The sequence below is a fragment of the Gymnoscopelus microlampas genome, assembly GCF_963454915.1.
Source record: "Gymnoscopelus microlampas genome assembly, chromosome: 8".
Lineage (NCBI taxonomy): Eukaryota > Metazoa > Chordata > Actinopteri > Myctophiformes > Myctophidae > Gymnoscopelus > Gymnoscopelus microlampas.
The window spans coordinates 55,822,301-55,836,419 of record NC_139945.1 but is presented as its reverse complement, the minus strand read 5'-3'; positions in this window follow the sequence as shown (position 1 = coordinate 55,836,419).

Below are 14,119 nucleotides of genomic sequence, written 5' to 3'. Positions count from 1 at the left end.
AGTAGCCCTGCCCTGACACCCGCGGGCTGGCAGAATGTATACAATAAAATCTTTCATGAATTGCAATTCAACCCACGTGATCTATTCTCTCAAATGTCCCTGCGGATCGACTTGCATAGGGGAGAACGGGGTAAGATGAACCTCTGGGTAAGTTGAACCACCCCCTGTATCTTTAAAACTATACACATGAGTTGTCATGTGACCTTAAAATCAGGACACACCCATCATTTCCACCTGGCTGTGAAGTTGAGAGACACATGGGAAAAGTGATAATAGTCAGGGGATATTAGCAGAATATTTTCCAATCTTGGAATAAATTCCTTACCAAAAAAAATCTTCACCAATGTGTTTGTAAAGGTGTCTAGTAACACATCTCACAAAGACTGAAATGCAGTTTCCCGAGCATTTTTGACAGCTCCTTAAAGTTGGGGTACCCACCATAACCTTGGTTTAAAAAAAATAAAAAAATAAAAAATGTAATTCTGTTTTAAGTAGCATGTGAGGGGGGGCAAACTAGGGTGTTTTTATGATTCTGAATCCATTGCAAGCATTTGTTTTGCACCAAAACCACTCCTTGGGCTAAAAACGGCCATAGCCATCCTTTTCCAGGTATACTTTTTGTATAAAAAGCCCATTGAGATTGGGCCGTTTTTAGCCCAAGGAGTGGTTTTGGTGCAAAACAAATGCTTGCAATGGATTCAGAATCATAAAAAGCAAAAAGCAAAAAAAAACAATATGGCTGCCATTTTATTTTGGCATCAGAATATAGTTTTGACTCCCCCCCACCCCCTCCCCCCGTTAGCCACCCCAAAAAAAAACAATATGGCTGACATTTTCCAAAATGGCTGCTGGTGAAAGACATTTTATAGCTGAATTCCATTCCCCAAAACTCGGTCACTCGCTCACTCTCCTCGCTTCCTCCACTCGCGCCTAAGCCCCGCCCCTGCGAGGAGCCGAGGATTATTTGAGAGGACGAGTGGTCGAGCGGTTTCCCTCAAAGGATCGGACTACACTCAGCGCGTCATTTCAAAGTGACGGCAAATTCCGCGATCACTTATGACGTCTCACACAGTTGGACCAGAGCAGCAGAGGCGTGGATGAAAATATACTATGCATAGAATAATATGCAGGTATAGAATAATACAGAATATAAGAATTGACAATTCATCAATGTGGATGGATGGCCACATCGTTATCTTTATAGTTACATTATTGTGCAAAGCCATTTATTCCTGAAATAGTGAGCGCCAGGATGAGCAAACTTACATTTATTGATTTAATCCTGACATGTCCCTCTTATTGCTCGTACAGTCCCCAGAACCCCAGTACAAAAATGTACTCCATGAAGTGTAGATGCGTGGCAAAAAGGAAACGTCGCAGCCGAGGGGCGCGCAGAACGGTGGATGCATATTTATAGCAGAAACCGGTTCACATTTAACTATAGTCGTACTCATTCAATTCTGAACCGATTCTTAAAATGTAAAATTCTCTATTTAGCTGTGAAGGGTCTTCTTTCATGTGTATCAGTCATGATTGTTTCACCAACAAACAATATTAAATATCGGCCAGGGCTGGATTAACACCTCACAGTGCCCCTGGGCACCACCAACTGCCAGTGCCCCCCCCCTCATGCGGCCGCGTGCGAAGCGCGCGGGCGCGATTTATTTTTATTTTTTTCCTCTAATCTAGCTAATTTTACACTGTGTTATTCGTATTAGATGACAACAAAATGGGAAACATTTAAGTGACCAAAAAAAAAAAAAAAAGACATTTTTTTTTTTTTTTCAACCACCTTGGGGTGCCCCCTGATGCCCAGGGCCCCGGGGCACGTGCCCAAAGTGCCCATATGGTAGATCCGGCCCTGATATCGGCGGGTCCTTCTTCTCCATCGCGCTGTTCGCGCACCTCCCGTTTTCTTTTCTTTTTCTTTGTCCCAGAAGTTAAACGTGTTAACATAATCTTTGTCTCAGTCATTTATAGTAGTCCGTGTACTGCATTGAGGCATGCACGAATAGAAACAGCTTTTGAGACAGAAAGTGTGCACAATATATTACAATGTATAATTGTATTATGCTTTATATCATTCAACAACGCAATAAAGCCAGTGGCTTGTTGCGGTCTTTTCAGTTACTTTACACTGTGTGTGTGTGTGTGTGTGTGTGTGTGTGTGTGTGTGTGTGTGTGTGTGTGTGTGTGTGTGTGTGTGTGTGTGAGATGCGCAACGAGTGAGCGGCGGCGGCGAGAGGGGGGGGGGTGCGGCCGGTGTTTTCGGCACATGTGGAGGAGGAGGACCATGTAAACGTCACGGGAGAAGGGGAAAAAAACAAAAAAAAAGTGTACACGTGATGCGGAAGTCTGCCGCGGAGGAGCTGTTGAGAGTGGGCGAGCATACACTTGATGTACACTCGCTCAATGCGGAAGTGGAGAGCCTCCTCGCCGACTCCACTCGACTCCACTCGCCTCCTCCAAGACGCACATGAACAATTGGACCGCGACTACTTCCGGTTCGAAGTCGGAGTGACCGAGTGGGAGTGAGCGAGTGGCCGAGATTTTCGGTATTGGAATTTGGCTTATGTGTTTTTTGACCTGGATTGTGATTGGATAATCCAATTTTGATTATTTTGGAATCAGAATATAGTTTTGACTTCCCCACACCCCTTCCCCCCGGTAGCCACGCAAAAAAAAAAAAAATAAGGCTATTAATAAGCCATTTTCCAAAATGGCTGCTAGCTAAAGACATTTTATGTGTTTTTTTTAACCTGGATTGAAATTATTTTGGCATCAGAATATAGTTTTGACTGCGCCCCCCCCCCCCCCCCGTTAGCCACGCAAATATATATATATATGACTGCCATTTTCTAATAAATAAAAGGTATTTAAAATAACATGCTAAAGAAAATGCCTCTGACAACTTAAATAAAGGAGCTGTGGAAACTGGTCGAGCGTACACTTCATGTACACTCGCTCAATGCGGACTCAGAGAGCCTCCTTGCCTCCTCCACTCGACTCCACTCGCCTCCTTCAAGAAGCAAATGAACAATTGGAACCCGACTACTTCCGGTTCGAAGTCGGAGTGACCGAGTGGGAGTGAGCGAGTCGCCGAGATTTTCGGTATCGGAATTTAGCTTAAGTGTCTGGTGTGTGCTGTGTGGGCGTGGGGATGGTCTGCCTGGGCCGACGCCCAGGCGCCCAGGCGTTCCAATTCCCTCATCGGGCTGTGGAGCTGCCTGCTCACCTGGGGGTGATCTTCTCATCAAGCCCAGCAGATAAAAGTTCTGGCTCTGGATTCCAGCCCTTGCCAGATTATTCAGTTGTCGACCGGTAAAGATCTGTGCCTTAGCACCTCAGTTATTCCCTGTTATTGGCATTCTCTAACTCCTTGTCTCCCTGTGTCTCAGATTGCCCAGTACCTCCACGCCTGCTGCCTGCCTGCCAGCCCGCCATACAAACAGCCACGCCATGCTGAAGTTTAATATTTTTAGTTTTTGAATTCAACGTTCAACACTAAGGTTCTTCACATTTTTTGAGTATTTTCTGTAGGAAATACTTACCATTAATGATGTGGTTGCAAAGGTATTAATTGATTGCCCGAGTCCCGTGGTCAGAGTTATGGTCCGTTTCTGATAAATATGAAGTAGTTCCGGTAGATTAGTAGATTTGGTGGGGGCCGCTCATTAAAAATAAATTAATTAAAAAATTAGCGTAATTTGTATTGTTGACCTATTTCTACCATATAGAGCAGGTTTCGTTCAATTTCGACCCCTCTGTCACATGGTACTAATGTTTGTGTCCAGAATCACTGCGCTGCGGAAGCCTACTCACGCACAAAATATATGACACAAAAAATAGTACCATGTGACAGAGGGGTCGAAATTGAACGAAACCTGCTCTATATGGTAGAAATAGGTCAACAATACAAATGACGCTAATTTTTTTAATTAATTTATTTTTAATGAGCGGCCCCCACCAAATCTACTAATCTACCGGAACTACTTCATATTTATCAGAAACGGACCATAACTCTGACCACGGGACTCGGGCAATCAATTAATACCTTTGCAACCACTTCATTAATGGTAATTAAGTATTTCCTACAGAAAATACTCAAAAATTCTGAACTAACCCTTTAAGGTACTAATTAAATCAGTACATTACCAATGTCAATCGGTTGCAAAAAAGTGAAAACATAAAAAATCCAGTATTGTTATAATGAAAGCCCACCTACAGTTGTGTGATTGTACACGCAGGGAATTCCCAATGTGCAACTGCAGTATATTTACATCGAATGTGCACTTGCAGCACTTAAATGATGGAAACCCTCCCACTGTTGTACGTTTGTACACTCGGGGGAGTTTGGAAACTTCCTGCTGTTGTATGATAATACACGCAGAGGAGTTCTTAACGTGCACCTCCAGTACCTTTACATTGAATGTAATTTGATATAATATAGGCAATGTAAATATACCCCCTCTGCCAGACAGACCATTTAAACTTTGGCAAGTCCTCCCACTATGACACACCACATTCTATTCACAGTCCATTACAGTATAATGAATCACCTAAAATGCCTACAAATTATTTCCCTTTTTATTTCAGTGAAATGAAGTCTCACTGGCGGCAGGCAATCGAATGCTCTCTCTGAAAAGAACAAAATCCAGATGTTAAAAGGACAGTCCACATCAGGAAGTCAACTGGAGATCTCACAGCTACAAGGGCCAACAGATGTGGAGCCTATGTATGTATCCTTTACATTTGATAACAAGAACACCATCAACAGCTGCATAGTAGTAGTATCAGAAATCCCCATGAGGGTCGTATTAATCAAATCAAGGAATTATCCTTATCCTTATCAACAGTGATCTGATTGCCTTCATGTACACCTGTTTTCAGCTGGGAGATTCAAATGAAGAAGTCCTGCTTAAGTGCACAGATTGGGAAAAGGCCCAGGGGAAGAGTGATCTCAGAGATCGACAGTACTTTATTACCCCTGAGGACATAAAACTGTTTAAAAAGAGCTTTCAAGGACAAACCAGGATGGATGGCAACGATTGTGTTAGTGTTGATCGTCTAAAACTGATTTGAAAGGAAATGGAAATTTCTGCCAGCCTCTTTCACACAGTGAGCAGCAGCCCCATATTGTTTTCAGTTCATCCTGGGAAATTGACCGAATATATGGCTCTGCGATAATGTATCTTGATGCTACATGCGAGGATATCATGCAATATGGATTTGCATTCTATGCTGTTGTTGTCAAATCGGACGAAGGTCGGTGAGTCCCGGTTGCATTCTTCATCTTGAGCGAGGAATCACGATTGTGTCCATGGTTCCCCATGGGCCCATGGTTTTCCTTTCAAAGTGGTTACCATGGGCCATATAGAAAGTAAAATAACTACCTAAAATACCATACAAGGCCTTTTTGTATTTTTTTTTACAGGTGAATTACTGACCGTGACATGAAGGAGATCAACGCAATACACAACGTGTTCCCGCATGCAATAACACTGTCGTGTTGGTTCCATGTTCTTCGGGTAACGCAACATTTCCCACATATGAAATTATGTCAGAACAGCACAATCTAATATCATACCAAAGTCTTTCTAAAAAGAAGTGCTGCTGATAATAGGGGAGTAACTACACATAGGCTACACAACCCTGATATCTCTTGAATGTAGAGTCATCTGTATAGGTTATATATAACATTGACTTTCTTTCATATTTGAAAACAAGGAAATATGAGAGCTCTCTAGAAAAAGGATCTCAGGATTAGCTAAAAATGTCTTGTACACTGCCAGTAGGCGAAGGATTTTCACTTGTTTTATATTTGTTGGATTTTTTTTACATATTGGTGGTTATATTGGGTTGAAAACCGTGGCCAAATGTGTAATCATATACGTTACAGATGCGTCATAGATGACTGATGTCATAGAGTGGCCACATGATGTCCTATATCCACATGGAAGCCACGCCAAATTCACATCAGCAACTGTAGCGAGTTTCCTAAAAAAAAAATTGCTTCGTACAACATGTTTGAAACGCCCATATCACCTTTGTGCGTTTGCATAGTCCACGGCTAGTTCAGTACTTTATGTAGATTGACTGTGTATAGTTTTATGGAGACCCTATTTGTCATGTTCTTTTTTTCTAGGCTGTTCATCGCTGGATGCTGCAGCAGGAGGGTTGCAGAAATAACCCAGAAGTACGCAGTGCGGTCATGAGGTCCATGATCTTGCTTAAGCAGTGTGCAACTGTAAGTAATTGATTTTTACAGTACTGTTAACACTAAAAATGTGTATCCCTGCCTTAACCAAAAGCTTCCATTTTCTGCTTCCTCTGTTAGCTCTCTTAACACTTTAGATGTGCTCTCTCAGTGTGAGATCCCTTGGGACCTGTAAGGTCAGAGTAGTAACAATGTCTCTTTCCTAACTAATACATGTTGGATTTCGGTTCTCCAACCAGCTTCTCTGTGTGGTCAAAGAAGTTACCTTTTTTTCTGTAATTTCCTGAGCATTCACTGACTGTTCACTGAATTCTTTCCACAGCCTTGCTTTCTCTTCCTTATATCCTTTTAAGATGGTTGCTAGAAAGAAAGACTATTTAAGTCTTTTATTTTAATTAATTTGAAGAAAAAATATTATTAATAACTAAATTAAACTAAGGTAGAATTACAAGTTACATTTGTGTAATACATTTTAGCCAATGTGTGCCAGAGTAGCCTAGATGGACAAGGGGTTAAATACTACAAACTAGGTTTCTGTTGTCCTAAATGTAATTATTTCACATGAATTTATAATGGTCCTTTTCACTTTGATACAATACAATATCTTTCAAAAAATACCAAAATACATTGAAGCACAGAGAGGACTGATTCTATGTCTGGCACCAATACCATCTCCAAGTATCTGCTAACACAGTGGTTCAGTCATGCAAAGATGTGGGCCAATTATTAGGGGTGTCACGATTCACTTACCTCACGATTCGATTCAAAATCGATTCCTAGGGTGCCGATTCGATTAAAATTGCGATTCTGCGATTAATTGCGATTTTCTAGGGTGCCGATTCGATTAAAATTGCGATTCTGCAATTAATTGATATTCGATACTGCGATTTATTGCGATTTTATTTAAAAAAAAAAAAAAAAAAAAAAAAAAATCGATTTTAATATTTTGAATCGATTTTTAAAATCGTGGCATTAAGAATCGCGATTTATTCATGAATCGATTTTTTTTGACAGCCCTACCAATTATGGACGACAGGTTTTTCATCAAGGCAGGGAAACGAACAACCTATCTGAGAGGTTTGGATCTTTAATCCAACTACAGTATATAATCCAATGTTATTGATTTTTTTGCATAACAAAAAACATATAAAGGACAATGTGGCGGGTTTCACTTCATGCCTGATTAGCTAATATGCTCTTCTTTTATTAGATTATTTTTGAGTATCAAGTATCAGTTTCTTAGAGGATATGCGAACAGACGTGTTGATCAACTACTTGTTGAATGAAGAAGTGGTGAACTACTACATAGTGGGGCAGATTAACTGCGAATTACAGGCGAATCGTTCACTTCTCGATACAAGCATCAAAATTGGCACACATACTCCTTATGTAGTGCTCTTTTGATAAAACCTATTAGCCACTTAAACATTCAAGATGGCGGCCATTTTTCAAGATAGCCGCCATTGAATATACACTAATAATGCATTTCTGAATAAGATCCCCAAAATATGTCCTATTTGAGTAATCTTGGTGTCAAATCATACATGTTTCACTATGTAGAATCTGAATCTAGACCCATGGACTGACTCACTGGCTTCCTTGTACCATATATCAGCCCCGGAATCCTAATCTTCTATTAAATTAGGGGCTACGCTATGCGGTGTGTGTGTGTGTGTGTGTGTGTGTGTGTGTGTGTGTGTGTGTGTGTGTGTGTGTGTGTGTGTGTGTGTGTGTGTGCGCATGGGTAGGGGGTGGAGGGGCGGTTGAGAGACTTTCATTGGAAGGTAGAGAGGTAGTAGCTCAATAGAGCGGATGTCAACGCACAGCCAGGGCACACTGGTGGCACCGCTGCTGTGAAACTCAGCATGGGGTTCAGTATCAGCTAAATAATTCGTTTGTTATAACAAAATTACTTTAGTGTCCCAAATGATGTCTAATAAGCCCATAGTAGATTACATGTAGTTTAATATAGATGTTAAGTTAGACACAGCGGGAGAGCCAAACCAAGGGTAAGGGGGCCATACATGACTTGTTCATGGACTTACCCGGATGGTGTACAGATTGCACGGGACTTAAATGATACTGGATGAACGATCGGGCTAGGTGTAGGTCATATAGTTTTATTTCCGAACCTAGTCGTATCCCATACCTTATTGTGTACCATAGTGCATTGCACAAGGTGGTAAAGGGAAAACCCCTCGGCCTTGCTTAACTCAATACAGATATTTTTTTATGCTGTTATACATTGATTACGATTCACTAAGATGGCAAATACAGATCCAGGGCCGTCTAAATTCCATACTGACTGGAGCAAGTGTTGTCTTTGCTAGAAGAAGAATAGTGAAGAGCTTAAGTCACTACGTGCACAACAACCACAACAAGACAATTGCTACACTATGATTGCAACACCTAAATCATGAGATGCCTATTGTTCTGGATACAGCCAGACTTGATGATGGTGGTGGTATTGAAGGAACTCTGAGGAGGAACAAGGCACAGTATCATCAAAGTTGTCGCCTTAAGTTCAACAACACAAAACTGGAGAGAGCCACAAAAAGAAGAGCAGAGAGTGCTCGGCAAGCGCAATGCCAGACCAAGCTGTGTAGAACCAGCCTTAAAAGCCAAACATGTTTCATATGTGATGAAGAAGCCCCATCCTCTGAACTCCGACAAGTCATGAATCTCAATAAGAGAGTTTCTAAATGTGCCCAAACTTTTAATGACGGAAAATGTCTTGCAAGACTCAGCGGTGGAGATGCTATTGCACAGGAGCTCCAATACCATGCTGCATGCTTGGCAGACCTGTACAATAGAGAGAGGTCGTACCTCCGGGCCACCAAGAGACTGGAACAGGAATGTGCCCCCGAAGAGGATGCCCACCCACAGGCATTCTCAGAGCTAGTTACATATCTAGAACTATGTCGGCAGGAGTTTTGTGCTCCTGGCAGGGTTACCCAAGCCGAACAGGTCGAAGGATGATCCCAGGGCGCTATTATTACTTGTAATCTACACTAGCTACCTAATGTGGAGCTTATCAGACATTTGGGACACTTAAGTAATTATTTAGGTAATTATTCAGCTAATACTGAACCCCAAGCAAAGTTTCACTGCAGCGGTGAAAGCAGTGTGCCCTGGCTGTACATTGACATTCTACACCTTTCTTTTTCTTCACCTTCCACTAGTCTCTCAGCACTAATCTATGTGATTGTATTGCATTGCTTCTAAGCTATTTTACTTCTAAATGTAATTTTACTGTATATAGCCTACTGTATATAGCCATTTTGGCTGGTAATGTTCCCCCAGCTAATAGTCCTGGAAAGCCCCATAGGGCCCATGTTAAACCCAGAACTATTGTTTACTCTATAAAGCCCATTTGTACATAGTAATGCCTGAGATTAGGAGTTGTCCATCTACTACATTCAGTGTATAGTAAGCCTAATGATGAGGCTTTGGAGTGGTTTCAGCTAGAATGTGTCGTATTTATCAATTTCCAGAATAGATTGTTGACCATGTCAGATGAAACTCATCTGACTTCCCATCCCAGTTGCAGCTACTGTAAGAAACATACTACATACATTAAATAGTTCTGTTTTATTTTGTCAAGTTGATCAAAAGGGAGGATGGCTGATTTAAGCAGTTATACCTGGCCTGAGTCGAACTGTATTTGAACGTGCTGTGTGTGGCTGCACACCTGTTGTGCATGGAGTTAATTCAATGCACAACAGGATAAATCAGTCATCTCCTCAAACATTCAGGGAGAGCCACTGTCCGGACGGAACACCATCTGCTCTCACTGTGAATTTCATTTGTAGCTACAGGATGAGAACTTGAGATCCAGTACCACAGCATGGCAAGCAGCATAATATGTGATTCTTGTCAAATAAAAATAACTTTGAGTGGCTGTTGTCTGTCCAACTGGCAAGCCTGTCACGTTCAGTTAATCAAAAGGGAGAATCATGAAAATCTTACGTGAGGATTTGTAATTTCAGGGAAGTCAGAGGCCAAGTCAACAACAGAGAGACCACAGAAAGACCTGAGACATGCAGGTCCTCCAATTGTACACAGTGGCCCCAGGCCAGGTACACACTGTAGCACACACTGGTTATTTTACTGTTGCAAGAGCTTATTTCCTCCACACGGACCACCTATGTGCTTGTGTTGGTCGGTTGAATAACCATGGTCTCTGTTTCAGTGCTGGAAGACGAGCTGGGAGATGCGATCAGGTACCCCGATGCCCACTGTTTGTAGAAAACATCCCTCACGATGTGGACAAGGCTAAGCTCAAGAAGTTCTTTAAACGTAAGTACAGTTCTTTGCCTAGTGCTGAACATAAAAAAAAGACACTGATGTTGTCTTTTTAAACTGTTTTCACGTTTGCATCTTTTAAAAGGCCACAATATATTTAATAAAAAATAAAAAGTATAAATGCACATTCAATAATCTTCATGATTTGGTTTCACAAGCATAAGGTGTTCCAAGGCTTTTTTGGATCCATTAAGAGTAGTTAATATCACAGAAAGAGCCATTGATTTAATTACATTTGCTGTAGCAAGCACCTTAAATATTTGTTTATGCCCCACTTCATTGCAGAGTATGGAACAGTCCTGGACATGGAGCACAGGATCATCCGTGGTGGTCTGTGTCTTCGTGGAGTTTGACGACAGGAAACTGATAGCGAATATCCTCGGCAGGGGGGTAAGAATAATACAGATGTTGGATAGATGGTGTTTTCGTTTTATGCATCTTCTTTATACCCAACTGGAGCTGCACAACTATTCGCAAAATAAACAATTGTAATGTTACCCATGAATCTCAATATTGTATGTGATGACAGTACTAGGGTTAAGACCTGAAGAAGTTAATCCTTCCTAGGTGGTATAGATATTATGCAAGAATTTACCCTTTTTTAATGTTAAGTAAATTCTGTCTCAAATCTTAAAGTGACAGGCACAATTTTAATGTCTTTTAGTCAAAGACAAATGCTCAGTAGAAAGGGATGGCCAATTTACCAGTCATATATACAGGCAACATCAATTGGAGATTTGTATTTTAGGAATTCCTCAGGCAGGTAAAAGACTCCACATTCCTCAATGTTGTGGTAACTGTTGGATAAAAAAAATTCTGCTCACCTTGTATGAACTCAGACCTCAACACATTGAAAAGGCTATGGCACATATTACAATGGATTGTAATACGTGCTGTATTACAATCACAAATGTGGGCTATACGCCACTGGAAGGCAGACCAGGGGTGTATAATATTCAAATGGTCTTGCATGGATGAGAAATTGCCTGTCTGCTACCGTTTTAACAAAAGCACTCATTCTTCAACTTGTTCTATGGTGAATGTTGGTTGTCATGCACAGAGTGCTCAGGAGATATATGATACGTGTGTTCCATTTAAATGATTAGCATTGATTTCTACCCTCTCATCCTTGGCACTATACTGCAGTATCGCATTATGAAGAAGCGCCTTTCAGCTGTTCATTTGTCTTGGAGAACAAAACGCACTGCTTCCTTTAGGTTCAGCAAGCTGGCCTGCAGCGATTGTTGCATTCCTGACAGCCTGTGCAAATTGTAATAGTATGGTCCCAAACCATTGTTTAAAATTGTCATACTGTCACAGTACATAAAGCATTTTTGTGTACATTATTTATATAATTGGAAGAAAATAAATAGAAATAAATAGAAGAAAATACCCACATTTTAAACATGTTTTCAGCTTTCAGGTTGCTGATCGTGGTATGGATAGAATGGTCGTGGAACAGGTGGCAGCGGGACACCTACCCGTCCACCAACTTCAGCTCAGCGTTGCTTCACGTCTGCCACCTCATCCACCGGCTTCGAATGCTATCAATGCATTGAATGGGAGATTATCACGTTTTATCAGACCATTGAATGGGGCGAGTAGGTGAGGAGTAGGCGATACACGGACCTACCCGCGATTGTCAGACCATTCATTGGGCGTAATCAGGAGCTACTGACCTACTTTGGAGGCGGAGCAGTCCCCACAACAATATTTACGATTCTGTGCCTATCGGTACATAACTCCAACGGCGTACCGCTCCGTCGCACCGCTCCGGACGGCAACTCGGTCGCTTTAGCTCCCTCGGTGGTCCGTCGCGGGGCTCCAGCTCGCCTGAGACTGCGCGCCTCCGTCATGGTCCGAAACCAAAACAACCAAAACCAAAACCGAAACTGAACTATTTAAGTCATCTCCGTCGGTAGGTCAGTATGTCTTGATAACACCCAATGAATGGTCTGATAAATCGTGGGTAGGTAAGTAGGTCGCCTACTTCGCCCATTCAATGGTCTGATAAAACGTGATAATCTCCCATTCAATGCATTGATAGCATCCGAATCAGGTGCCTCATCATGCTGTGGTCCCTGTGGCGGGCCCCTTGATGTCCCCTTGACCTATACCTTAGATTAACGTGTGTGCATAGGCCTACTATTGTTGTACTTACCTGTGTTTGTCTATGACCTGTGCTATTATGTTACTATGTATCAGCTTTATTGCTTAAAGGGTTAGTTCAGATTTTTGGACTTAAAGCTGTAGGAGGAAATACTTGCCATGAATGTAGTGGTTGCAAAGGTATTAATTGATTGCCAGAGTCCCGTGGTCAGAGTTCTGGTCCGGTTCTGATGAATATTAAGTAGTTCCGGTGGATTTGGTGGGGGGGGCGCTCTTTAAAAATAAATGTATTAAAAAAAAACTAGCGTCATTTGTATTGTTGACCTATTTCTACCATATAGTGCAGGTTTCGTTCAACTCCGACCTCTCTGTCACATGGTACTATTGTTTTGTGTCATATTTTGTGGGTGAGTAGGCTGCCGCGGCGCAGTGATTCTGGACACCATGTGACAGAGGGGTCGAAGTTGAACGAAATGTTTCAACTTATGTCTGCAGACGAATACATATCATTTAGGGGCTTCTTGACATGAAGTCGTGGTACACCTACCCGTCCACCAACTTCAGCTCATTGTTGCTTCTCACCTGTCGCCTCTACATGCTGTGGTCCCTGTGGCGAGGCCCTATGCTGTGGTGACTGGTCCCTGCGGCGAGTAAGTGACATCAAGAAAAAAAAAGAGGAAAAAAAAGCACAATGGAAAGGAATGCCGTGGAGGACAGTGGCGCGCTTTTAGCAACAGAGAGGACTCGCACTCACCCACCCAGTCCCCCCATATCACCCCTCTTCCTCCTCCTCTTCCTCACCCACGTCTGCCTCTCTGGATGCTCCAGGTGCTACTCAAAGTACAACCACAGAGGTGCTAGTGTGCGGAATCACAAAACACCTTAAGGTGCTACAAAAAAAGTGATTTAAAAAAAAAAAACTGTAATTATTATTTTGTACAATGTTTTCTGAATCCACTTTCAAACCTTGCATGTGACCCAGCTTTTCAAAGTCTGAAATAAAAATGTTTCGGTAAACTATATAGATATAGATAAATATTTGTTATATGTTCACGTCTGTTGAGAATGAATTGGTAAGAAATAATCTTGTCATCTTTCGAGTAACAGCAGCAGCATTGATTAGCCTATAAATCCCAGTTTGTAAGTATTAGCAAGCCCTTATAAAGATACCGTAAGGACGTATACCTCAGTTGCTCTAAAAGGCTGTTCACATATTTGGAAGTTAAACCCTGTGTACAGTATATACCTTGATTATACAATTAAGTTTATATGTGGGTGAAGTGTTTTGGTTTTGTTTTTAACAAAGAATGACAATCAATTTGTGTAGCTCCATCTGTCCAGTTTGTTTATAAATGCACAAACCCGCCCTGTCGATATCATTTTCATGTAACAATGAGGAATTGTTTTCATGTGCTTTGGATGGTTCGTTGAAAAAAATATAAAAACTGGATTCTGAACAATGTTGGGATTTGCACGTCTGTATTGTTG